The 27,726-nt window shown below is 40.5% G+C and overlaps 1 long non-coding RNA gene and 1 pseudogene across 2 annotated transcripts; one reads left to right on the forward strand and one right to left on the reverse strand.

Moving 5' to 3' along the window:
- Positions 1–5,756: 5,756 nt before the first annotated feature.
- Positions 5,757–8,507, reverse strand: LOC134564335 (uncharacterized; annotated as a pseudogene).
- Positions 8,508–8,539: 32 nt separating this feature from the next.
- On the forward strand, positions 8,540–23,159 carry LOC134564336 (uncharacterized). 2 transcript variants are annotated; one of them, XR_010083517.1, is made up of 4 exons: positions 8,540–8,648; positions 11,840–15,904; positions 17,190–17,355; positions 20,319–23,159. It is a non-coding gene; the product is annotated as an uncharacterized LOC134564336 (long non-coding RNA). The 2 variants fall into 2 exon arrangements; XR_010083518.1 differs by having other exon boundaries at positions 11,840–13,373.
- The last annotated feature ends 4,567 nt before the right edge of the window (positions 23,160–27,726 follow it).

The following is a 27,726-nucleotide window of genomic DNA, read 5'->3' on the forward strand; positions in this document are numbered from 1 at the left end:
CTGGGGCAGGGTGCACTGACTTTAAATGGGCTTCAGTGGGGTGGCACAGGTATCCACCAGTGGCTAATTAAATTAAGGATGTTCGTCTGCATGCATGGGTTTAACTCAGAATTTCCTTACATTTATGGATTGACTGTGGAACAACATTATTATAAATGTGTTTTCATGTCCAAATCAAGGATACAAATGTAATCCTTCACTATGTTACATAAACCCACACACATTTAATCACTAAAAATGCAAACCTATTTTTATGCTTTTAAATAATAGTCATTGCTTGACAAATATGTTTAATTTTTTTCCATGCAAAGCACTTTTTCCATATTTATAAAATACAGACTCTAAAAACAATCCTGGTTTACTCCAGGTATAAAATAAAAATTATAATTCTTAACTCCTTTTTTTTTTTTTTTTTTTTTTTTTGTGTGTTCTGAATAAATGTTACTCTTTAATCAGAACAAAAAGATGTTGGATATTATTTTCTTTCTTCATGCTTTGCGCTATATGTAGGGAATCCTTTGCCAGGATTATTCCTAGGTAATGGATTCTGGGCATGCATACTATAGCATATTTTGTTAACACACAAAAAGGGTAGCCAAGCTTCCAAATCTCATCTATAGAACTTCAAAAATTTATATATGCTTCATAGGGAACAATGATTATGCCCATTACAAAACTTAAGTTACCGGTGAATACGGAAGCAAAAGTATCTTTGCATCACAAAGGTTCAAAGCAAAATAAGGAAATTAAATTATTTTCATCAACTCTGGCTATATCTGCTAAATATTTTCTAACCATTCTCAGAGAAAACCAGAAGGCTAACTTGCAATGAATAGAAACAATAATGATCAATAGCATGTGTTGCATGTTATTTGAATGGAAAGTAATTTATCACATCTGAAATAAAAGCTGTTTATTCTTGTGTTTCACTGTCTGTAGCAATCCTTGCAATTCATCTGTGAAAAAGTGAGAAACTGTACCCCCATTAACATATGAATACTTGACACATCAAATTGGTTGCACGATAATAGAGAGACATTTGCAATTGGTGTATGCACACAGACAAAGCAGTCATTTTGAGGGAAAGAGGAAAAAAACCAAAATGAAATGGTGTGGGTGTTTAATTGAAACCATTGTTTGTCTCTCTGGTTTTACATGGCAGATTTGATTAGGGCAGCCAGGCAGATTGGCTGGAAATTCCTAAAAAAAAAATTCCTAAAAAAAAACATTTAACCTGAGCATGCAGGTTAAATGTTGATACAAAAATAAGATGCATTAAATTTGTATTCAGATGGTAGTGGATGAGATAACGAAAGAAATGGAAAATACCAGTCCAGAATAAGCAATTTTGTGTGGTCTTTTTATGTGTGCACCTGGGGTAGGGAAGTAGAGAAACAAGGAGGTTGTACAGAAATAAACCATTGCCTGTGTACAGTTTTATTTCACGGCAACAGCATCGCAGGCCTTGAGTTAGATGTGTGAAACTATTTCTCAAAGAGGCTGCATACATAATTGAGGCCCTATGAAGGGATCTCAGTTGAAGTTGCCGGGCTACATTCATTCCAAAAGCAGAGCCATTTGTTATCAAATTTAAATTAACTCTCTCAGCACTGGGTACATAGTTTGAGGCGTGGCTTTGCAGACCATACATGCTGTCTGGAGGAGGAGTGGTGCCTGCTCAACAAATGTATTTTATCTTGCAAGGGATGGAAATCTTCCCTCTGTTTAGGCCTGGAAAGCAGTAATCTAATACCTTAAAAAAATTCATTTCTGAGGTATATCTTTATGCTTTGTTCTCTCTTAGAAGGCACAGTGACCTGTTTTCTTCTGTTCTTTTCTTTCTCCTTAAAAAAATGTAACCATTTCAGCTTTAATTTGGGAAAAAAAATAGCAAATCAATATTTGCTGCTGTTTTTTCTGCAAGTGCATTCTGGCTGCCTTCACCAATTTTTATTCATCCTTTTTTCATAAAATGGAGCTTCAAATGTTGAAACACATAGGTCAGCAACCCAAGATATTTGAAATTTTCAGACCCATGGCCTGCAACAGCTGAGTATGACCCCATAGCTTTTACTTGCACTGGTAATTCTTACAGGTGTAATTGCAGTGTGACTTCTCTCATATTCAAGAGTTATTGATAAGAGTAAAAATAGCACTAATTGTTATATTTTTTTTATTTACTTCCTTGAGCATTCCAGAGAACAAAGTGCTTTCCAAGAACAGGAAAGGTGCCCATGCCCATAGGAGCTCATATGGCTGTCACACTCAGGACATGGCACTTGAGATCTCTCATGGCATCTCTTAAGAAGCAAAGGGCAACCAATAGAAGCAAACACCCAGAACTACAAACAGCTGTTCACCATGGCAATCTACTTTCACTGGACTCATGTCCTACTGCTACTTGCTTCCAGTAAATGCTGTAACAGTTGAGTGCCAATGGCAAAATCTTGGTGGAAATCAAGTTTCATATACTGAGAAGAAATCTGCTTGCTAGAAACTTGGTGCACATCCTTGGTGGAGGTGTTGGACAGTCCTGAGCTCAGTAGGAATACAAAGGTACTTTGGGCCAGATCCTTGAGATATCCTCTAGCTGTTACTAAAATCAAACACCTTTGAGCTCCAAAAAGAAAAAGTGCTAAATAGAGCATTCCTAATTATCTGTGCTTTTACATCTAGAAACAGAAGCTTAGAGTTTTTAATCTACATCTCTTCATCAATATAAGATGCTATATTTTTAGAATCAATAATTCTGTAGCTATTGACAGGTGTGCTGGTAATTCAGGTTGGATTTCATCTTTGTAGTCTCTGTGTTGAGAGAGGACTTTGTTTCAGTAACAACTTTGACAATACCAGCAAATACCAAGATGTCACATTAAAATAACCTCTTTTCTAATAAAAGGGTAATTTGCATTTTATTTCTCATGTGTGTAATGATGTTACTCATTTTCAAAGCATTTAGCAGACCATATCAAGTTCCTTATTACTATGTTAGAGAATGATCCCTTGTGTAATTTAGAAATGCCCTCTGAAAAAGAAGACAAAAAGACAAAGTGGTTTAAAAAGTGGTGAAATTTTTACAGCATAGTACCTGCTGTCTGATTTTTCTAAGGGAAGGTATGTTCATTAGAGCCCTGACTATTCTGTGATTTTGTGATATCACATATGCATGCCCAATGCAGCCCTGAATATTATTCTAATGCTAAAAAGCATTTTCTTATTTAAAGATCTGTGCAGCTGACAATGCTACAGAGCTAGTAAATCCTGCCAAGCACTCTTTAAGAATCTTGTTTATTTATTGGTGGAAGTGATGGACCATGCTTGTGTATCCATGACAACACTGCAGTAAGCCAGAGCAGGGCCAGGTCTTTTCCTGCTCCTGCAATATAAGATTTAAAGTAAGAAGCTAAATCTTATTAAACAGCAGAAGCTTTTCACAAGATAAAACAGAGTTTATGGGTCTATATGATAATTGTTCATACTAATCTACTTGTGCTGTTTCAATACTTTCATTAGTTTCCTTCATTGATTGTAAATAGTGCTTCATGTAAACATACAAGGAAAGATAAAACTTTGCAGTTCATCAGTGTCAAGACTAAATTGTTAAAAATATCTGTCTCAAATGCTAAATTTGTTTTTTGAAAGGTCTTACAGGTTCTTTTATATTTTTTGTTCTCAAGCCAAACGCTTTGATCAAGGATGCTATATGATCTAGTGGGTTAGTACTGTAATTGCCTATTTATATTTATAAATCTGTGCATTCTCTCTGTGTATTTGTGATAGCTGTGGTGTTGATATGTTAGCCTGATAGGACTGAGATGCAAATTATGTGTATATGTGGTGGAATTTAGACATAAAATGAAAATTCAATTCTTTATAAGCCATTTATTTTCTTACAGTTTATCTTGATAACATTACCATTGCCTTGAGAGAGGTTGTTCACTTTTAAGGTTTAGAAATGCACTTTGAAAAGTTAAATAAAAATAATTCTGTGCAAGAAAATCTATACAATAAGAGAGGAATTTCTTAGATAGCAACAGGCTCCAGAAGTTAATTTATCTTCCTCTAACATCTTGATAAATAACATGGCGAAATTCTAGCATAGATTTCTCAGTATTCATAGATTTAGATGACAAAATATTTTGATTTAATACATCAGATATACTGCAAGTATATTGTATTTTCCAGAAACACTAGAAGTTAGGCTAAAATTCAAAGTACAAGAGTGTGAACAATTGAGGTATTGACTCATACTGGCAGAGAATCTGAATCCTTTATTCAAAGAAACAAACGGGTTTTATAGAGTTCTTTAAGATACAGTATTTCCTTACATGGTAATTCTTACCTATCACACATAGCCATGTCAGCAACACGCTTTCCTAATGTCCTTCTGTGGGGGATCATGCACTGTTCAGGTGTCTGGCAGCTTCCAGCACTCTCCTCTCTGCTCAGGGCATCTGTCACATCCCATTTCCTTTCCCCAAGGTCAGGCAGAGACAAGCCTCTCTGTGCTGCTGTGGCGTTCTGCAGGCATGCCCCACAGCCTGTAACTTAATTCTATCCTATCTCTCCCCACACAAGACTAATATGTTACCTGTATTCTGTTCACAGCACAAAGTTTTCTGGTTTAATGCTAAGTGTGTTAATTGAATCTATCAGTTGATTCACTAAAATTAGTGGCGATTTCCTGAAAAAATTAGTAAGCCTTAGCTGAGACTAGCTGTCAGGTTCCACTGTGGGGAACTGCAAGGAGTTATTTTAAAAATAGTTAGTCAGGAATGAAATTAAGTCAACTGAGACAAACATTGTACCTGAGAGCTGTTTATTGATACTGAAAAACAAAACAAGAAAAAAAGGATTTATCTTACTAAAGATGGCTAGAGAAGATACAGTAGGAGGAAGAAAAATGGGAAAGGAAAGAGAGGCAGAGAGAGAGAGAATAAAAAGGGTCTAAACAATTTGAATTTCTTACATATAACATCAGAACTACACAGCTTACAGATGCACACTATATCTCTTCTCAGCAATCTCAGGTTGCTCACTGTCATATTGAAGGAAGTCTGCTGGACTTCTGTGTTAGGTTTACCAGTTCATCTTTAGTGATATTGCGGGTGACTTTAATTCCACTAATTTGTAAAAGGAAGGGATTTTGGCTTCACACTGCAGTCCAGCATGTTGGTCAGTCCTCAGAACAATAATAGCAACAATAATAATTGTTATTCAACACCCTCATACTCAACATTGCCTTCTTTTTTTATTTTGTTCCCAAATTTTTAGAGAGAAATGTCCATGTTTTGCACTATGTTTCTGAACATCTACGTTTTCTTTTTTCTGATTTTCATTTAATCACGCTTACAGAATGGTACAGAAATTACACAAACAACAATTTCATAAACTTCAAGTATCGAGGAAAGATAGTACACAATATTCTTTCTCCCAGACTTTTTTTTTTTAATTGCTCATCCTCAGTTTTGCCAATAAATAGTTGTCTGGGACCTTAAGTTACAATGGCAAAACGATATATCTTTTACTTGTGTTGAAAACACAGATCACAAACCTCCATGGATTGACAATGCAGACATTTCATGATATTTCACTATATGAAAACTGCTAAGCAGCAAGGTATCTTAGATGAGTTTCACATATCAAAGATGTTCCAAAGTTTTCTTCTGCTTTAGAATTTTATGGTTATGCCATCCTCTCCTAAATTTATTAAATTCCTCAAGCCAATAAAATTATTCTGGATCAAATCAGCATGTGAGTACAAATCAAACTTCTTCTGCCAAACCAACAGTACACCTTAAACACGACACCACTGAAGTGGTCTCATACTGTACTTTAAATAATACATCCCTGGCCCACCCTGAGATGTGTTACTGGATCCTATATTTTCTAAACCAGCCTCTGTTCCCCCACCCACCAAAAGGAGACAGGGCTTTTAGTTTACCCACTTTAGTTCCTTTCAGTTTAGCATACCTTCTCCCCCACATAGATTGATTAGTGGGAAATGTTAGAGAACTTCAGCATACCTGGTCTTTTTGGGCATGTTAGTTGGCCATTCAGTCACCACCTTTTCCAATTTGTCTGTGGGGAGACCACCCATCACTCTTTTCAAGATTCCCTTCCTCCAACCTTGCCCCCATACAGCTTGTCTTGTCCGTGGGTGCTCTCTTCCACCTAGACTGGAGCAGAGAGGAATCCTGGATCAGAGTCTGGGGCTATGCCAGACTCACCACACAAATCTGTGGTTAGCTTACTGTTGTTTCTACAGGACCGCATTTTTGAACAAAATTGATTAATTTTCAGGCGACATCTCCCCAGACCCTCACCTTTCCTCCCCGAGCCAGGGTTCCCCCTGCAGGGGAGGAGGTGGTACCTCTCAGAGCAGAAATTACTCTCTTTAAGGGGACAAAAGCCTGTAACTTTCCCTGCAACTGAATTGCCATCAGGTTTAGAGAGTCAGGAAGCTCCTGAATTAGAGAAGCCATTCCCTCGCCTTCTACCGAGAGAGCGAGATGGGGTACTCTCGGAAAGCGAGTAGCTTGAGATTGTACATCATTTGTAGACAGGCTGCCTTATGGACAAACTCCAGTAGTTGGTCCGTAGTCCTTTCTATAGTGAGGAGATCACCTCTCTCCAAGGGATCTAGACCACCAGCCCAATATGCAGCCCTCTGGGTCAAAGACCACAGCGCCGGTAGCCTCCAGATGTGAGTAAAACACCGGGACCCCAGTAACTTTCTGCTTCCTTCTCCTTAAGCAGCATTTGGTCTCCCCTGCTTCAGGAAACACGAAAGACACTCAGTATTGCCAGGGTGCCAGCCGAATTCCCTCTTCAGTTTAGCCAGCTCCAGAGCTGTGAAAGGCAGCTCTTTAGCTGTTAGGAGGGGACACTGATCCTGATCGCTTTCGTACATGTGTTCCATTTTTATTAAGGGGCGAGTGCGGAGCGCGGAGCCAGCTGCTTCGGGCTGTCTTCCGAGTTCTGCGGGACTGACAGCTCTGGCCGTGACTTCACTCGGGAGAGCTGGGTGGCTCCGGGACCAGCAGCCCCCAGACGGAGGGTGCACGGAGCAGCAGTGCATGGACCAGCGGCATCCCTAGCTAAAACGTCCCCCAAAACCTGCCACCAGCTGGTTGCGCCATTCTGCGTTTTTTCTCTTCCAAATTTCTCTGCAAGTCCACAATGCAGTGGATGTGCACTTTGTGGAGATGCGATGGCTGTGGCTTCCCGGCACCGCCGGGCGCTCAGTGCACGCTCTCCTTGGAGCGCCCTCAGAGCCAGCCCACACGGCACACACCGCTGCTTCCCCCTTCCCAGGCCTGGGGTTTGCTTTCGCCCGCACAGCCAAGACCTGCTCTGTAACACTTTGGACGCTGTGCCAGTGGTCCCTAGCCCACTTTAATCCAGACACAGAGGGTCTTGCTCAAAAACCTTCTAAGAAATCCAGTAAGAGGGCGGGTGGTTCTCTGTCCCACTCTCCCCTTACACCACTCATATCTGTTGCTACCGTCTTCACGGCCAAACAACTTTCAGGGCGCGTCACACCTTATAATCTCTAAGTGTCCTAACTAAGCACCCCCCCAAAAGCACACAAAAGGTTGTGGGGTTTTGTTTTATTTTGTTTAAAAAGCACATACTGTGAGAGAAGGGGCGGAATAGCTTCCTGAAGAGGATCACACCATAAAAACTTCCAAGCGCCCTGAATAGCACTCCCCACAGGGAGTAGCAGGACTCACCTGACAGCAACAAGGCAACTGGCAGCCGAGATGGGGCATTATACTTCCCAGGAAGGGCCACACCTTAAAAATTACCCCAAATGCCCCATGTGCTTCCTGAGAGAACACACCTTAAATCACAAAGGCAGCTGCACATTGAGTTACAGAAAAGGCCAAAATGTCCCCTTCTCAGGAAGGGCTGCACCATAAAAGTCCCAAACTGCTCCATGGAAGAATACTTTCTGAGAGGACATACCTTAAAATACCACAGCAGTTACAGAGAACAGGGCGAAATGCTTCTCATAAAGGGCCACACTGTAATGAGTTCCAAATTGCCAAAGAGAAAAAACAGTTTCTGAGAGGACGTGTTAGATCAGTTGCAGGCGCTAGGTTTCAGGGGAGGGTCAAACTTTTTTTTTACTTTTTTTTTTTTCTTTTTTTTTTCTTTAATGTCCAAATGAAATCTCTCCCCAAAACACACACTACATGATTAAAACAGATACAAGGTGTTGTTTTTTTTTTTTTAAGACAGTCCCACTGCTGCCACCAATTTCAGTGTCTCGTCCACTATAGGTCTCGTCTCACTATGTGAGAAATTCTTTTAAAAATAGATGGTAAGGAACAAAACAAAGTCAATTGAGACAAACGTTGTCTCTGAGAACCGCTTATCGATAATGAAACACAAAACAAGGGAAAAAAAAAAAGGGTGTTATCCTACTAAAGAGGGTTAGAAAAGACAGCGCAGGAGGGAGAAAAATGGAAAAGGAAAAAGGGGGGGATAGAGAGGGAGGGCGGGGAGACAAGAGCAGTGGGTGTTACCACCGGCGGGACTGGGCCGTGCCGTGGCGCCCGCGGGGCGGGGGCTGCGCGGCGGCGCTCGGGGAGGAGCGGCCCGGCGGCAGCGCTGCCGCGGCCAAGGCAGCCGGACACAGGGTGAGTGAGGGACCGAGACACGGAGGGAGGTCCGGAACCCTGGACAGGGTCGCAGCGGGGATGGCGCTCGCGGGCTGGGCCGGAGGCGGCCGGGGTTGGATGGAGGTGGCTCCGGCAGGGACGTGAGCGTGAAGCAACAGAGCGGCGGTCAGGGACACAGGGAGGCAGGAGAGGCGTGAGGGCGAGCAAGAGACAGCGAGGGCAGGAGAGGCAAAGGTAGGCTGGGGCCTCCTCAAAAAGGACAAAAACCAGGCTGGGACCAGGGCAAAGGAGTGAGCGAGCCATCGCACGCTGGACCCAAAGCGAAAACACAAGGGCCAAGAGGCCCCAAGACTGAGAAAGCCCAAAAGATGAGTCACTAAAAAGCCCCAGTCGCCAAGCCAAAAAGCAAAAAAAGCGCAAAACTCAAAAACTCCTGAAAGCTTGTGGTGGAGTTGCTTTTAAGCCCCCTGGCTCTTCCCAAAGTCTGCCTGCTGACAGGAGACCACGGGCCCTGTCCAACCTTCCATTGCAGTCCATGGGTGGGTCCATGGACTTTTCCCGTCTGACTGGGAGAGTGTCTCTGGGGAGTGCAGTGTCTCCTGCTGCCCGCCTGCCCCATGGGAGGTGTTGCCAGGTAAAGTCCCCCCAGAGAAAAGATTTTCCTTCATCTTCTCCTAGCTGCCTCCTGCGTGTGCACCCCCTGCCCCATGTGCCTCTGACAACCAGTGTTGAGACAAATCAAAGATAAATCGGCTCCTCACACTAGCCCATCACTCTGTGAAATTATACAGAAAACATCAATTGAACTGCATGGAATATCTGACTTTCAGAAAAGCTGCAAAAAATGGTAGTTTTCCAAAGTTAATAAAGACAATGGGGCTTTTTTGTCATTTTCCATCCCATACTGAACACACCATCATTGACCATCTCTTGAATAAATAAAGCAGCAATTGTTTTAGTAAACAGTTTTTTCTGATGGTACCTGCTCCTCAGCTAGAAAACAGGTTTTGGTCTTCTGTTGAGTGATTTTTAAACACCGTACTTTAGGGTAACAGGAGATTGCTTACACCTGCTGCATACCTGTTGTTCAGGTGTGTGCCTAAAAAAATGAAGCTGTGAATTTGGTCGGGGAGCTTGTTGCTATCTGGGTTATCATTTAGTCCAGGAGGTCAGAAAGAGCCTTGTGATAATGGCACCCATCTAAGTGACAATGCATTGCATTTTCAGCTCAAAAAGAAGTGGAAGACTAGACAACTTCTATTTTCAGGCTAACTTAACAATGTGACATCTTTATTGTTAGAAAAACAATATTTTTCAGGATTCTGTCTTTAATATTGGTGCCAAATTTCCATCCGTCTAATGTACAGACTCCTCTTTGCACTATCCTCTTTTTTCAGGTTAGACTTTGCAAACCATTTTACTTTTCTGCTACCTTCAAATAATTCTGAGATGCTATTGTACAGAAATTTCAGAGAAAACTCCTTAAAAATATAAAAATTAAGACCTGGTGAAAGCAGAGAGCTCTGTTGTCCCCATAACACAAAGACTGAGCAATGGGATTAGTCCCCTTTGGACAGTGTTGGTCATTCTGGTATTAGCATATAAATAGTTATACAACAGCACAAATTTGCCACTCAAGTAATTTCAGTGATCAGTCATTTCTGATGATCTAATCTGACTTGGTTTCAGGGCAACCTGACAATCCTATCAGGACTTTTCCCTCCTTTATGCTGATTGACCAGAATTTAGCCAGATGGAAGAGACTCAGGGATTTACGCAATTTTTACAGTTTTACAGAAATTTTGCCTTTTAGAGGGAAGAACACTTTACATATTGCCACTTAGAGGCAGGTAAAGAATATTACAGCCTGTGAGGGATGTAGCTGGAAACAATAACAATTTGTCTCACTTGACACTTTAGCGAGATCTTCTGCTGGAATTTGTTCAGACTGTGTAAAATGTAGATTAATCCTCTGACCACATATATCATTTTGGATTTTGTGGTTCTGCATGCAGAGATGATCTAAAACATTCAGGAATAGCCAGAAATAGTTTGGCCATGGGGATTATCAACCCTTAGAGGGTTTGTTTCCAGGCTTTTTTTTCATCTTATCTGAGAAAATGTGTCTTTTGGGTGCAGTAGGTTTGAGACTACTTCAAAAAGATTATAGGATTACTTTTCAAGTTGTAGATAAGACAACTGAACCAGATAGAATTTGTTAATTAAAGAAGCAGCAGGTTTCCAAGAAGTGGCTATGTTGACATCTGCTTTTCTAGTTTTGTTTTCACTTTAATAGACATGGTTATCTTTCTGTTGTTTGGTATATTGTGCAATTCTAATGCGTGGAACATCTGGAATGATCAAGGCTGGATTTGAGGGTGCTTTGAGCAACATGATCCTGTGGATGGTGTCCCTGCCCATGGCAACAGGGGTGGAACCAGGTGGTCTTCCAGGCTTGTTTCAACCCAAACTATTGTGTGATTAGAATTTTGGAGGATTGTTTCCTTCATACAACTAAGCTGGGATATTTGCAAATCTATTATGTCATGAATAAATGGCCCAGAATTCTTTTGTGCATGCTACAGATATATTTCTAGTGATGTTTTTCTAAAAATACTTGTTTAGCAACTTCTTCTGCAAGATTTAGTGATCCTTTCAGCTATATTCATGTATTCTGAAATTAGATATCTCTAGTGTGCTTGCACAAAGTATATGTAAATGATAGTTTGTAAATATTTCTTAACAAGAATAGATTGAAATGCAGGTAGGAAACCCATCAGAAAGCAGGCAGTAAATTAGGAAGGAGTGAAAAAGTCACCAACTAAAATTTAAAAGTGATGCTTCAAAAAATTTTTTTGAAAATGAAATGTATTTTATGAATAAATTAAGAAGACATCCTTATTTTCAACTCATTTTCATTCAGAGAGACACATAAAGATATAGCAGTTTCAGGAATTACTATACAAATATAAGAATGGGGAAAAGTTCAGTTGATCTGTAAAATCACAAAATATTGTAAATTTTCTTTTTATTGTCTAAAAGTGTGGTAGGGTAGTGTAAGCAACAAAAATAAACAACTGGGTACTTTCATGAAACTTTCATTTTAATTAGTGATGTGAACCAAGTTAAGAAAATAATAATTATGGAAAATGTGTAGGCATGGCCTACAGTTCTCATCAAAATATTTTTAACTTCTTGTTTCCTCACAGGATGCCAGCCCTGGCATTTCATAGATAAAAATGATAGAATCATAGAATATGCTGAATTTCAAGGAACCCTTCAGGATCATCAGGTTCACTTCCAGGGTCTGCACGGGACACTCAAAGAATCACACTTCTTGAATCTGTCAGGCTTGATGATGTGACCACTTTCCTGGGGATCCTGTTCCAGTGCCCAAACACCCTCTGGATGAAAAACCTTTTCGTAATATTCAATCTAAACCTTCCTGACTCAGCTTCATGCCATTCTGTTAAGTCCTGTCACTGGTCAAGCGACTGCAGAGATCAGTGCCTGCCCCTCTGTTTTCTCTCATGAGGATGTTGATGACCCCAAGGAGGTCTCCTCTCAGGCTGACAAGCTCCTCATCCAACTTCCCCTCCAGACTCTTCACCATCCTCATGGCCCTCCTCTGCATGCTGTCTAATAGCTCCATGTCTTTCCTATATTGCAGTGCCCAAACCTGCCCCCAGCACTGGAGGTGAGGCTGCCCCAGCTCAGAGCAGAGCAGGACAATCCCCTCCCTTGCCTGGCTGTGATGCTGTCCCTGATGCCCCCCAGGACAGGCTTGGCCCTCCTGGCTGCCAGGGCACTGCTGCCTCGTGTTCAACTTGACACTGACCAGGACCCCCAGGTCCCTTTCCACAACACAGCTTTCCAGCCTCTCATTCCCTAGTCTGTACACATAGCCAGTGTTGCCCCATCCCGGGTGCAGACTATGGGATGTTAAAGTTCATGGTCCTCCAGCTCAGGGCACTGAGACCCCCTTGGTTCATCAACTGCGTTGACAACAGAGGCAAAGAATGCATTAAATGCCTCTGCCTTGTGTTTGTGAAGTCACCATCCTCATCCATACCCAAACAAATCCATAGAAAAAATTAACATATAGGCATGTATTCTGGAAATGTGATGAATATGTATTAGTTTCAGGAATATAGACTGGTCTTTTAGGTTACTGAGCATCCATGCTGTCAGGAGAATTCCACATGCCTCTAGCACTGCTAATAAAGAAGTGTCAACTTTCTAACCGAACAAATTGATTGGAGAGTTTATTGTGTGGTTTTCAGTGACAACCTAACCTTGCTTTCACTGGGCACAGACATTCTGGTTCTGCCTATCTGCAAAAGAAAATTCCTGTTCAGCCAAATTGGCCTCTGCCTCATCTGTTTGACTTCTGATATTTTGAAATTTCCTGCTGCTGTGCCCTTACAAGGCAACATTTAAAAAGTAAGCAGCACTGCAAAAACATTTTCCCAGGGTACTTTACTCAATAGTTTCCTGAGCAGCATGAAGCCTGCTTCTCTCATGTGCAGGGTTGGAGTTTTGCTGGCACTTTTCTTCCTGTCAACAGAGATTTTAATCTTGATCACTTCGTGGTTGCTGTGGCCAAGACATCTGCCAGTCTCCGCTTTGCTCACAAGATCCTTTCACAATCACCAGATCAAGGAGGATGTCTTTCCAAGCTGTCTCCCTTAGGATGCGTTCCCTAAAGTTGTCATCCACGTATGCTGGGAATCTTCTGTCCCGGTTTGTACCTCGGTTAATTTCTGTCAAGTTGAAGTTCTCTATGTGGACAAAGGCAGTTGACTTGGAAGTGTCCCTTCCTTCCTCAAAGAATAATTCATTGGCGTCATTGTCCTGGCCAGGATGTCTAGAGTAGACTCTCACAGGGACATGGTCATCTAACGCCTCTAACCCAGAGGCTCTCAACTGTGCCATTGCCAACTGTGGGCTCCATACACACTGACCCCTCTATTACATGCAGTGCCACCCCAGCCTCTTCTGCCCTGCCTATCCCTCCTGCAGAGCCTGGAACCATCCAACAGGGCACTCCAGTCACAGGACTGGAGTCACAGGACTCATTCCAACAGGTTTCACTCGTGCCAGTGATGTCAAATCTCTGGGATACAGCGAAAGCCTTGAGCTCCTCCTGTGCGTTCCTCATGCCCTGTGCGTTCCTCATGCTCTGTGCATGTGGTACATACAATGCAGAAACATTTCAGGTGTGGTACATTGTAGCCAACACCTCCTAGAGCAGATTGAGGGATCCAATCAGTGCTCATTTCCTCAAGTTCTGGCACAGCAACCCATTTCTCCTCGCTGGTGAGAGTGGTTTTGTCCTCCTGCCAAGGTAGTTAAAAGCTCTGTCGCTGGCCTCCTTACCTCCTGTGCTAGAGATCTTTTCCCCTCTAAGACAGGTGCATCCTGTCAGATGTCAGTAGATAAGACGCTGAGTAAATCCTCTCATGGTAAAAAACCCCCAATTTTTCCAATTATACCCACCTCTGAGCCACACATTGATTTCATATATCTGCCTATTGAATAGTGTTCTGTTTTACTAGAAAGATCGAGGAAGCCAGTACTTGTGTTCCTGTAGTGATTGAGTGATAACAAAGCATGGAAATAGTAAATATTAGAATTTCTCACTCCTATCAACAATGCTAGGGCAATTTAAGAAAGTTTTATTCAGACAGACGCATCCTAATGACAAGGTTCAGAGTGAGCATTTGTTACTCACTGAAAAATATAGTTAATAAACAAAATGTGGTAAATGTTGCATAAGATTTTTTTTGTTAACATCCCATTAGATAAAGGTCTCAGCTGATGTTATGTATTCAAAAGGTAAGGGAACAGAACAAATTTTTCTACCGGTGTCTAGAAGTTAATTTAGATGGTTGTTGTACAGACATCTGTAACAAGAAAATAACAAAGAATTTTAAAACTTGGCTTAATACTTGCAATTATGCAGTTGCAAATTTAGAACAACTATATAATCTCATATTAACAAGGAAAAATGTAAAGTGGCCATTTTTCAGCTTTTTTTTTTTTTTTTTTGTGGAATGATGTAACTGAATCTGCTAGACAGTTAGTGATCCATTTTCAAAGATGCAGGATACCCATGTAAGTTTCACATTAAAAAAGGCAGACCTAAGGAAAGCAAAAACACCCCAAAAAACTAGGTTTCAGTCTTCCAAGAAGTTTCATAAGAGCTAAAAGGATCTGTATTTAAGTTCAGAGTGATATTTTTCCCTTTTCAAATCTGTAAATGTAAACCATGTGCAGTTTTAATTTACATTTTATTACAGTTTTTTCTAAAATTTCTGCTCTGTTCATATTCTCATTTTGATCATATAATACACAGAATTTCAAGAAAAGCAATTTCTAAGCTAATTTTTTCATAAGTAATTTTTTGCTTTTTTCAACAGATATTTTTGTTATACTAAGGTTACATTTTGTAGGGACAGATACAAGAAAAATTTTAAAGTGTTTTGTTATGTTTTTAATTGGTCTGATGGTTTTACAGAACCATCTGGTGTAAATAGATAAGGATGTGACTAGGACAATTAGGATATAGGAGTTTTTAGTTAATTTGAACATATTAATTGTATTACTTGAAAGTGATGGTACAAAGTGTTTGAATTCAATTGCCTAAAAATAGGCAGCTAAAACGGTCTTAAATAAATGTTGGGGGTTAGATTTGGTTTGGTTTTTTTTTTTTTTTTTTTTTTTCCCTCTTCTCACAGAATTTTTTCCCATAAGTTTCCAAGAAGCTTTAATGACTACTTAGTCAGGACAAAAAGAGTGCTTAAGGGATATGGCAGCACGAAGCTACACCTATTGTTTTTGAGTCCCTGGGAGTGTCCCTCAGACGGGAGAGATGATGAGCTTTGGGGAAAGGCAAAAAGACAGATCTGGGGGAGGGGGAGGCACTCTTGCTCTCAGCGCCGAGGAGGACGGTCAGGCTGCCCTCTGCCTCTGTCTCATCCTGGGAAATCTATCGTCATCTGCTGTGTACCCGGGAATCCTGAACTCGCTTTCTCCAGCCTCTCCCCCCACCGCCGCTGCTTCTTCGGACCTTTGAGGCTCTCCTGCTACTCTGTAGCCCTGCACTGCCCAGCCCTGCCGGGACACCCCTGCTGTTCCAGCTGCCAGCGCAGAGCTCCTCATCTCATCCACCAGCCCGGGACTTTTTCCTTCCTTCCAGTTCGGCCTCTCGGAGTCCTGCAGGGGCACCCAGATCAAACTGCTCTGGGCTTTTGTAAAAGAAAGCCCTCAAGGTTCTTGGTTCTGTTTATTATTGATGCTGTAGTTGTTGTTTGTTTGTCGTTTTGTCATATATACTAGTAAAGAACTGTTATTCCTACCCCCATACCTCTGCCTGAAAGCTCCTTTAATTTTCCTTTTAATTGGAATAATTTGGAGGGAGGGGATTTGAATTCTCCATCTCTAGGGAGGTCCTGCCCCTTCCTAGCAGATATCTGTCTTTCAAACCAAGACAATAAATTTTCACCAATCTTGTTTAAAAGAGAGCAGATTCCTGACACTCGCAGTGCAGTTGCAGAACATATTAGTCAATTAGTATTGATATTGTCTGACTGTGTGACTTATTTACTATATTCTCATGAGAAAAAATAAGTTGACCTGGCCCTCTTATGAGATTCCATGTGTTCTTAATTAACTTAATATGTATGCTTTCACCAAGAAGCCAGCTTTAAAACTCTAATTGTTTTATGTACATGTTTTCTGAATGTATTCTGGATACTTGCCCAAGTCACACGATTTTACAATAGTAAGTCCAAAGTACAGTGATCTTAGTCTTAGAGTGATATAAATCTTCCAGATTAACTTGCTGATTAACTTCTGAAGAGTCAATACATCACCTGGGGACTGAGTAGAAAAAACTCAGTGGAGTAATTAATGATGTTGGTGTATATAAACATGCAAGCACTCCTGTATTATTACAGCTATGATTTGGTCTAAGTTTAGTGGAGTTTTCCTTGATTTACTTCCATCTGACACAAGGCTTCGTACTTACATAATGCAAAGATGTTATTTGCATTAGTCTGAAAACAAATATTTAATAAAATATGAAATGTACACAGATTTGTCACTCGGGCTCACAGTTTGAGAGTTACTGAGATCCCTGGACTGTCTTAATGTTCCATATGTGCAAAGCATGTATGAAAATATTATTTATACATATTCTGGTCAAACACCTCACATGATAGGTCTATTTAAAATGGTGGTTTTGCTCTACATCTGCACATAGGAGGAAGCTACAGCTACATTTTTTCTAAACAATGCTCTTAATATAATTATCTCACCTCATTTTTTATAGAGGAGATGGAGTTTAGAACTAGCAATGCACATTTTTCAGGATGCTAAAACCAATGAGCATCAATGTCTAGAAGAAAATGCCAAATACTCGAAAATAACAGTGACTTAATATGATTTAATATCAAGAAATTGGTTAAGGGCAGTGGAATAAAATCCTTGATCTTTTCTTAAAAATTTTAAATTATTTCATAATATATTATAACTGTTGTATTTCCTTTCTGCTAGGTCTATCCATCACAGCCTGGTTGGAGAAACTGCTCTTCCTGTATATTATAGAGCCAAAATATGAGGAAGGCTTGTGACAGAGGATAATAAAGACCTACAGACCCCATTCAAGAGCGTGTTCCTGCTGTTGTCTACAAATTCTTTTGTGTCTTTACTGAAACCACAGGTACCATTTCTTGCTGGGATATGCACTGTGATGCAGCAGTTGTGCCAATCCACATCTCCAAAGTGGTTTTGGGTCTCAGCATGCAAAGTTTGACCTTCGGCTAAACCTTGCAGACCTGCTGCTAAACAATGTGAATTGTCTTCCTGTACATTGCATAGAGACACCCTGGTGGTACTCCACCTCTTCCCTGCTTTCACACATTTTAGGTGTTTCATATGAAGGGGTCACAGCAACTGAGGTTTAACCTCACCTCTGACGCAACTTCATTGTTACTTCCTTCTTCCTCCTCTGTTGCCCAACCTGCAGCCATCCCTTCCCAGCCCAGCAAATCTAAAATACTTTGCACAGAGTACAGATGCCATGGGCTGAGGGGGTCTCCTATCCTGGGGCATCAGGTGTTTAAGCTGTGTCCTGAGTGGCTGCAGAAAAGAATAAAGCTCAGGGAGGTAAAGGTGTGACACACAGCTGAGCTCCCATGAGCTCCTATGAGCTCATGAGCTCCTATGCTCCCACTGAATTACCAAAGACAACACAGCAAAGAACAGGTGGGAGATACCTGTGACTACACTGGTTTTTTGTGTTATGTCCACACCCTGTCCTGTTCAGAGTATGCTTTGTTAAAGCTCTCATGAGATGGGCAAAGCTGCAGACCATAGAATGTTTTGGAAGGGACCTTTAAAGATCATCTAGTACAACTCCTCTGAAATGAACAGGGACACCTCCAAGTGGATCAGGCTGCTCAAAGCTCTACCCAAACTGATCTTGAATGTTTCCAGGGATGGGGCACCTAGCAGCTCTCTGAGCAATCTGTGCCAGAGCTTCACCACCCACTTCATAAAAAAAGAAGTCTTCATTATGTCCGGTCCAAAACTTGTCTTTTTATAGTTTAAAACCATTTCCCCATCCTGTCACCGCAGGGCCCACTAAAAGGTCTGTCCATATATTGCTTTTAAGCCTCTTTAAGTATTAAAACATTAAAGTCTACTCTGCTGCAATGGAGTTGAAAACAGACAAGGTGAGTACCTACAAGGCTTAATGAGACTCACCAAATTTTGTGTTCCCTTGTTTTCTCATTTTAAAGACATCTTACTAAATGTGTTTTGAGTTGCATACCTATGAAGTGATGACATCAGTACTGCTATGGTATCAGTATTGTAAAGAACGTTGGACTGTGATACACTTTATCTTCAAACATGGAATAAATTGTAAAGAATTATGTATATTAACAAAGTTATCCCCTAAAGATAATAGTTTCATTTTAGCTCATCTGATATATAAATTGGAGGAGCAGGCATTTATTTTCACATATCTGCTCCTTATCACCATCTCTTCGTCATCATCATTACTATTCATGAACATAATTACTCTATATGTAATGTATAAATTTAGATAACAACCGGCATTCTAACAGTTTCTGGGAAGTAAATGCTTACTTTCCATAGCCTGTTAAAAATTATGCTTGTAAGTATAAGACTAAGCCTGTGTAAGAATGGGAACTGTTATTTTAGAGACCAGTGTTAGAAATTCAAAACTGTTGTCATTTTGCCATAGAATTAAACTTAAAACCAGTCAGGTCTTGGCTGGTTCTGTTTTGTAATATGCAACATGCCTAGGCTGGGCTCACTGACGTTTTCACATACCCACCTTCATTGATTTTTCACTTCAGAATGAAAATCACATAAAGCTTGGAGCTACTGGCATGAAGATAAATTTTTTTGGCTTGATTCTGTTTTCAAGGTTTTTTTACTAAAGTGCAGTGGGACATTCTATAAAGAAGAAATACCTTCTGCTGTCCAAGTGAGACTAGCTAGACAATTCCAAGACAAATCTTATACTGTCTGCCTGTTCTCTGTTCTTCACTGGAGCGGTGTAAAGCTACTCAGAAAGCCATTTCGTTTGGGGCCATGCATTTTTATCTTCTTTCTCTCCTAAAGTAAAAAAGCACAAGATAGTACAGGTGGTATAAACCTGCATCACAGCTATGTGAGGTAGGCAGAGAGAACATTTTCCATTTGAATCCTGGTAGATGTTCATGAAAAGTCATAAATCACAGGACTATCAGCATGGTGTGAAATAATGGAAGATCAAGAGATAACAGGTTCTGATTTCTCTTTCCCTCTCTGGATTAGAGGAATGTTCTCCTTGCTTCCTTTTCCTGCTGGATTGAGGGGTGTGGTGTATAATGTTGAGCAGTCAGGAAGGACTGGTCCTGTGTTAGGAAGCCAGAACAGCCTTTTCAAGCAAGAGTTCAATTTTAATGGGACTTGAAGGTAGCCACAATTATCCCTCTAAACTCTCAGCAGGATATAACAGATACGTTAAGAAGGTTCCACTACTGCTGAGGTATCGCTGCTTCATGGAGAATTCTCAGAAAGAAATATCCCCTTAGGGCTATGAAGTTGCTGCCTGCAGATGTGAGAACTGGCTACCTCCTGCGACAGAGACACTAAATATCCAAATCAATGTCATTGATCTGTGCTGAAAGTTGCATAATATTCTAGAAATAGAGTATTAATTCTGCAAAAGTTACTGTGCAATTTCATATAGACACTTCCCATTCTGAAATATATTTGAATTAAATTAATTTCTGAAAAAAAATTTACCTGCAGCACTGCATGGATGGCCCTAGGGTCAGAGTTTTGCATTCTGAATTCTCTTTTTGCTTTAAAAAAAAAAAAGAAAAACTGAAAATAGTTCCACCCTCGTTTGTGCACTTTTAAAAAAGTATCTATGAGTGACTGTGTGTTAAAAAAATGTGATTACCACAATCATTAGATAATTTTACACATCTTAAACCAAATTTTTTTTCCTTTGCTTCTCTTGATATCTGAAGGGGAAAAGTGAGTGGAGAATGGTAACACTGTAGTCATGGATTATTTTATTTGGAGAGAAGTAGTTTCTGTTATTTATCTTGAATTAAAGAGTTAGTGCCAACTTGGGTGGGATTTTATTTTGTTTTGCAGATAGTGTATTTTAGCCTGTGTTCCATAGCATTTAAGATGGATTACTGATCACTGAGAAATTCATCTGCAATTCTGGATGCCTTGGAAACAGCATATGCTAGCAACAGAAGGAAAATTTGGTCTTTACCTGCATTGTGAAATAGTCTGAAGACAATAATTGTTGGAAAATTGTACAGTGTCATGTACATTTTGCACTGTTTTGGGGACAGGGGCAATTCTGCTTTTGGACAGCATGTAGCATATGAAAAAGTCTTGAGAGGAGGCATCATCAGAAAGTAAAAGTCTGACTCTCAGTGTCTTTTACTTGGTCTTTTTCATTTTTTCCCTGTTGCAACATACACTGGAAATGCAGTTCTATTAGATTTCTACTCACTTTCTTGTTTGTTTTTACCACCATGGACCCTAACAGACAAGTAAATTCATGATATTTTTTCATTTAAACATATATACTTCAGAAATAGGCTGTTTACAGTCAGTCATAATCTTGCAATGGAAATCAACAGGGAAAAGCTATGATTAAGGTATTATTTTTTTCTATTTTTTAATATATTTGAAAATTATATTTTAAACTTAAAAACCAAGTTGTTTCTATGAAATGTGGTTATGTATATTTCATTGTCTCAAGATTTCTTAGAGAATGATCTATCTTCATCTACCCTATTAACCTACTGCTTTTTCAAAATTTTTACTTTCTCACTGTTCCATGTACTCAGCAGTACATTAAAGAAAAAGTAAAATTCAGTGGAAAGAACCTTAAATGAGCTGTTTTGCATTCATCTTGCAGAGTTCAGTCTTTTAGAAATCCTTTAGATCCTTTGCAGACAAAGTCTTTGTTGATATTGCTTGAAATGATTATAAAATGGAGTTTTGAGATTAGTCTTGCGTGTGTGTAACACAGCTCCTAATAATTTTTCATGTCTGTCTACTCAGAATACTTTTTCCACGAATACAACTTTTGATGTAATTCATGTGTACGTTTTTCTGTATTTTCAAATAAAATAAACAGTTCATGTTGCTTAAACACATCTCTTTGGTTGGATTTCTGGTTAAAATATTTGAATTATTTTAAATTGCCATTTCTAAACCTTTTAGGCTCCTCTTTTTAGTCTTGATCTCTTTTACTCTGGGTAATATGGTGATGGCTAAAGTCTAAGAGTCTGTGCAGCACTGTGCTATAGCAGTAGAAAAGTCAAAATAGCACAGCACTTCTTCATTTTCAATGAAGTTTTTTTAAACATTTGGAGCCACATGATTTATGACAAGATTATGTTCATCGCAGCTTTGAGAGCTGTGAATTTACTTCAGTGTATCACAACTCTTCTGGAAATCTGCAGGGTGGCAATGGTGAAATACAAGGTATCTCTGGCATTGCTTCTTCGCAACCAGGGCAGAGCTGAACTGCTCATTGATCATTTCAGAGAGTAGTGAAGCAGTGTAGACTTTCAGTGGATACCAATCCTGACAGCTTTGCTTCTTTCCCTGAGTTAATTGAGTGCAGTTAGCAGTTTGTTGCATTTAGCTGCAGGTCCAGCTACATTTCCATGCAAGGGAGTGTCGATACCAGACGAATTTCAGGTAATCACCCAGAAAAGTGGTAAATCTGCCCATGGACAACCATCCTTCTCTCCATTAGCTCTGAGTCTTTTCCCTGACCTCTAAACACTTGCGAGAATACCACATAGCACTGTACAAGGGATCACCTGTGCTGACTGAAGGACTGATGAGTCTTGCTCCCACTTTAGATGAGACAAAATCAAGGACTGGACTCCAACTGTAACACATAGTCTCTTAAGAGCATCCTACATGGGAATTTATTTAACCCTGCTTGCTTGTGAATAATTAATGTAAATCTGGCTTCAGGTTTGTAATGGATATAGCACAATAGAGAGCAAAAAGGCAAAAAACATTAACTTTGGGCATTGAGTGTGTCACATACATTCTTGAGGACAGAATTAGTCCCACTTTACTTAAAAGAAAGCAAAAAGAGAAATGTGTATTTGAGAGATGTTGTACATACAACATCCTAGGAAGGTGAAAGCTATGTCAACAATATCAAACAATGTGCCATCACTTAGCCAGGGAACCTACCTCTGTTCAATTACATTCTACCATATGAGCTAGCCCAAAGCCATATATTTTTATGTTTCCCTTTTCACTGTTATTTTCATCTCCATGCCATTGGGTTGAAGAGTATCTTGGGTTGCAATGTGTCACCAAAAATGTGTATTCTGTTTGCCATGTGTTGAAACTGGTTGGGGAGGTTTGTTTTTGGTTTTGTTTTGTTTTGTTTTTTTCTTTTGTATAACCCATTCCTCATAACTCCAGGAGGAAGGGGGCGGGTGCCTTCTGTTAATAGGCCAGCTGTTAAAACCAGGTGGAGCAACATTCCTTATCTCTTCCATCACCCATCCTCTCTCCAGGGGGATATCTCCTGTTAATGAGCAGTTAAGGCTCACCACATGACTGATAAAATTAAATTGTGAGATGCTCCACCCAGTGGGAAGAGCCAAGCATTCCTACCTGGATATAATCTGAGAGTCAGAACACCAGACAGCCTGTTCCCACTGGATTCCCAGAGGAAGGCCAGACCCATCTTGCTACGATTGGACCCTTCTACAGGATCATCTCTACTCCAACAGAACCACATCTGTTACTCCAGAAGGATTGATTTGGACTGCTTCCAATGCCCCGGCCAACAGTATTCTGACTCTATCAGGATTTCTAGGATGTTTGTTTGTTTGTTTGATTTTTTTCTTGTTTTTTGTTTGTTTGTTGGAGGGGGCGGTTGGTCAACTACATTTGTATTTTTAATATTTTAAGTAAAATACTCCTATTCCCATATCTTTGCCTGAAAGCCCCTTATTGCAAAATTATAATAATTTGGAGGGAAGGGGTTTACATTCTCCATTCCAACAGAAGCTCCTGGCATATACCTGTCTTTCCAAACCAAGACAAAAGTTAATAAAATTCCACTCCTACATAAGGTCATTTCACAACTAAATGCAGCAGTTTGAAGTAGGAAATATAACAAGCACTAAGAAGATGTTTAATGAGGTGGCATTCTGGATGTGCTCTTTCAAGAGTACATTTGTAGAATTGTTTGATTGCATAGATCATGCAGGAAAATATAAACCAACACAGATTTAATACCGATTGTCATAGTTGCATTCAGATCAAACATCACTATTCCACTTGGAATTACAAATAAATCTGACACTGAATTACCTAATATCATAGAAATATTCCTGTGCAATTTGCATAGGAAAATGCTGAGAAAAATGGTGCTTCCTTCAACCTAAACATAAATAAGACTTGAATGTGCCTTTCCATATTATAACAATTGTAGTGAGTCTTAAGACTGATGACAATGTCGTGTTTAAACAGCACAAAGCTGCAATTTAACCAACACTTGGTTCCTTATACTTTTGCCTTCTGACCATAACATAGAAGAGTTTACTTATAAACTGCCAATATGCCAATATTTCAACTTTCAATCTTGATTTTATTTAAAAGAAGCAAACTGTCATAAGTGGCTTTACATGTCAGTGTGTGGACTCCAGTGCTTACCATTGTTCAGTGTTTATCTCAGCTCCTAAATCTCAGCATGCAACATATAGAATTCAATCTTGGAAATATTATTACTGAAAGAGCAAAAAATCGGAAGACATTGGAATTGACTGTACTGCTGGAATGAGTTTGGGTTTTTAATGGTTTATTAATATTGATCACAATTAATAATCATCTCAAATTTATACAAGCCTTTGTTTCTTGAGACTCTACTACATTTGCCACCATGTTGATAAAAAAAGCTGTTTTTCCTACATCTCTCACGGTGCTGCATGGATGCTATACCTTGAACTCAACACAGGTTCATCAGGATGAATAATGGAGGGAGGTAAATTCATTAGAGGGAAGAAAGAGGAAACATGAACAAACTTTAAAGATCTTTAAATCAAAAAAGGCAGCCCCTGTGATTTCCACTTTCCCTGCCCCCACATTTCTGCTTTGTTTTGAAAACTTAAGACCCCTCTTGTAAATCAGTTTCATCTCCTTCTGAATCCTGCAGTAAGATTGCAGCATCTATTCTTTGAATGTTGAGTTCGAATGTTTCATTAGAGAAATAGCAAATGTTGACTTCTGAACTGGACAGGAGTCGTCAATGTCTGTCCTTCTTGACTCCTACAAGATCACAGATGAATTGTTTCGGCCAACTGCCTGGTACCTTAAAGGTGAAATTCATCAACCTTGGTGACTTTAAAAACAAGTAGTCATAGAATCCTTTGTGCTGGAAGGGACCTTAATGATCATCTAGTGCCACCTCCCCTTCCACTAGACCAGATTGCACAAATCCCTGTCCAGACTGGCCTTGAACATTTCCATGGATGGGACAGCTTCTCTGGGCAAATTGTTCCAGTGCCTCGCCACCCTTACAGTAAATAATGTCTTCCCAATATCTAACCTAAATAAGCTTGATGCCTTGATGCCATTCCTCCTTGTCCTGTCACTCTACATCCTTGTCAAAACTCCCTCTCCATCCCTCTTGTATCCCCTTTAGGTACTAGAAGGGGTTCTCAGGTTGAACCTTTTCCAGGCTGAACAACTACAGCCTTCTCTGTTTTCATAGGAGAGGTAAATTAACCTAAATCTTCCCTAACTTGCTCTTTTCCTGTAGTAGCTGGAATAACCACAATAACTAATTTCAGTTAAGTAATGACTGAAAAACGAACTCTTCTGCTGAAATGTTGTTAGTGTATCCTTTAATCCCCTGAGCAGTAGAACAACCCTTCCCTTTGTTATTTGCCTCAACAATACTGTACTTACAGAACGATTTCCAGACACCATGTATGTCCCTGATGACATCTGAATTTACTCTATGCCTTAAGGACATGACAACAGATTCTAGTGAGTCATATCCAAGGTCCACCTGGTCTATTCTATCTCTAGCCAAGGTCAATAGTAGATACTTAGGAAATAACATAACGACTGGGCAAGTGTATTTTAATTTTTTATCAGCATTTTGTGGCCGAGGAACACCCTGAACAAGAGGTTATTCTATATACTAGTTCTGGGGGGATTTCTTTTTATCTTCAATGAATTTTCTTCATCACTGAATTTTCTTCATAATTGAAAGGTTTTTTTAACTTACACAATATTCCTCATTATGAATACCATAGCAAAGCACAGACTGTGAGAAATAATCTCCAGCCTCCTGTTGTCCATGATCCTATCCAATGTATTATTACTAAATTATCATTTTCTCTTTCTGGTCCTTGATTGTCCTGAGTTTTATCAATTTGAGCTTCTCTGAGATGTGCCATATATACCTTCTGTATGCCTTTGAGCAGCAGTTAACCCAGCTTAAGCTTCCTTTGGGACATTGACACTATTAGACTTCATGTGCTCTCTTGTGAAAGGTTTGAGTTTGATGAGGCATCATCTCCCCTTCTTTTTCTCCCAAAGACCTGAGGAAAAAAGGAAAGTTGGGAAAATCAACAGTATTCATAATTGCAATTTATTTGGCTTTGACCGTTACCTCCATGTAGAGCAGAAGCCACTTGTTTTGCAATCTGAGTAAAAGGGATTTGCACTCAGATTGTATTTTTCAAATCACTGGTGAAGCCACAGGACAAAAGACCAACAATTCATGTGAGTGAGGGCATGGTTGCAGAACGGAGATACCTTGAATAAATTCAGCGCAGGGTTCGACACCAATGAGGTCAACAGCGATTATTGCCCAATAAGACAGAAGTTATTCCATATATAACTCCATGACGCCATAACAAGGTACCAATGAGCAGCAAGCCAGTAGTGTAACACAGTGAGCAGAGGCTGAAGTGAAGCCGTATTTCGAGGGTTAAACTCAGTTGTGTCCATCAGCCTGAGCTCAGGTTCGTTCATGGGGGACATTTGTAGATAGTTTCTTCTCCTAGGATTTCCCTGAACACACAATGAAACTGTCGCATTCTAATGTGGAGAACAGCAAGGAGTTCTTTTATAGTACATAGTCAGGAACAGAATTAAGCCAAATGAAACAAACGTATCTGAGAACCACTTATTGGTAATGAAAAGACAAAATAAAAGAAGTTACCCTACTAAAGACGGCTAGAGAAGACAGAGCAAAAGAAAGAAAAATGGGAGAGAGGGAGAGGGGAGAGAGAGGGCAAAGAGGGCCAGATGTCAGGGGGTGGCATCGATGTCCGCGAGGTGGGGGCTGTGCATGCTGCCTGCCTGGCGACAGCTCCCGTGGTGACAGGGACTGGACATGAGGTGAGGGGTGCTCGGGCAGGAGGTCCAGAAGCCTGGACAGGGTAGCAGTAAGAATGAGCATCGGGCAGGCTCGCAGGCGGGCAGGGTTTGGATGCAGGTGGCTCAGGCAGGGCGTTGGTCAGGGACACAGCGAGGCAGGGCAGCCACAGGGTGAGCAAGAGCCAGGGGCTGGGAACCAAAAGGCAAGCTGGAGCTAGGGCAAAGTCTGCGGCTCGAAAAGCCTGGGCTCAAAAAGTTTTGAGAAGCAAGTCTCAAAAAGCCCTCAAATCACCAGGCATCAAATACAAAAACACAGCCCCGAGCCAAAAACCCACACTGAAAAAGCACTTTTCCAAAAGCCTCCAAGGCTTTGTGATGCAGTTACTTTTTATGCTCCCTGTCTCCTCCCAAGGCCTGTCTGCTGTGAGGAGACCACTGACCCAGTCCAATGTCCCACCGCAGTCCACGGGTGGAGACCTTTTTCCATCTGACTGGAGAACTCCTCTGGAGGGTACAGGGTCCCTGGTGATCTCCTGCTGCCTGCCTGTCCCATGGCAGACATGAACTGGTTGCCAGGCAAAGTCTCCCCAGAGACAAGGCTTTCCTCCAGCCTCTCCTGATAGTGGAGGATTAAAAATAATTTCTGCATGGCAAGCGGCTAAATGCAGGTGGTGGGGAGAAGGTAGAAGATGCATGGCCTGAAACCTGACGCAGCCTGGCCTTGGAACAAACGTCAGCTTTCTGCAGCCAGCCTCATACTATTGTTTTAACTGAATCAAGTGTGACTCCAGCCCAGGAGATAATTGGGAAGCATTGTCTTAACCAAATCAAGTATAACTCAGGGTAAAGCATAGGTATGATTTGAGATAGTAACTAAGGATTAGGAGAGTCAGTAGCTAGGGTGGGTGCTAGTTAACGTATGTGTAACTTGAAGGTATAAAAATCACAAAGCAACTTTGTATCCTCGGCACAAGATTTGGGTGTTCCATCGCCCCTGTGTCCCGCACGCTCTAATAAAGAACCGCTTATGATCGCCTTGGTGTGGTTACATGTTCTTCCTATGCTAACACTCCTAGTTGCCTCCTGGACATGGCAAACATACAACTCCTCCCCCACAGGCCTCTGACAGCCAGTGTTGAGGCATAACAAAACTGAATTGGCT

This window comes from Prinia subflava, chromosome Z (assembly GCF_021018805.1).
Source record: "Prinia subflava isolate CZ2003 ecotype Zambia chromosome Z, Cam_Psub_1.2, whole genome shotgun sequence".
Classification (NCBI taxonomy): Eukaryota; Metazoa; Chordata; class Aves; order Passeriformes; family Cisticolidae; genus Prinia; species Prinia subflava.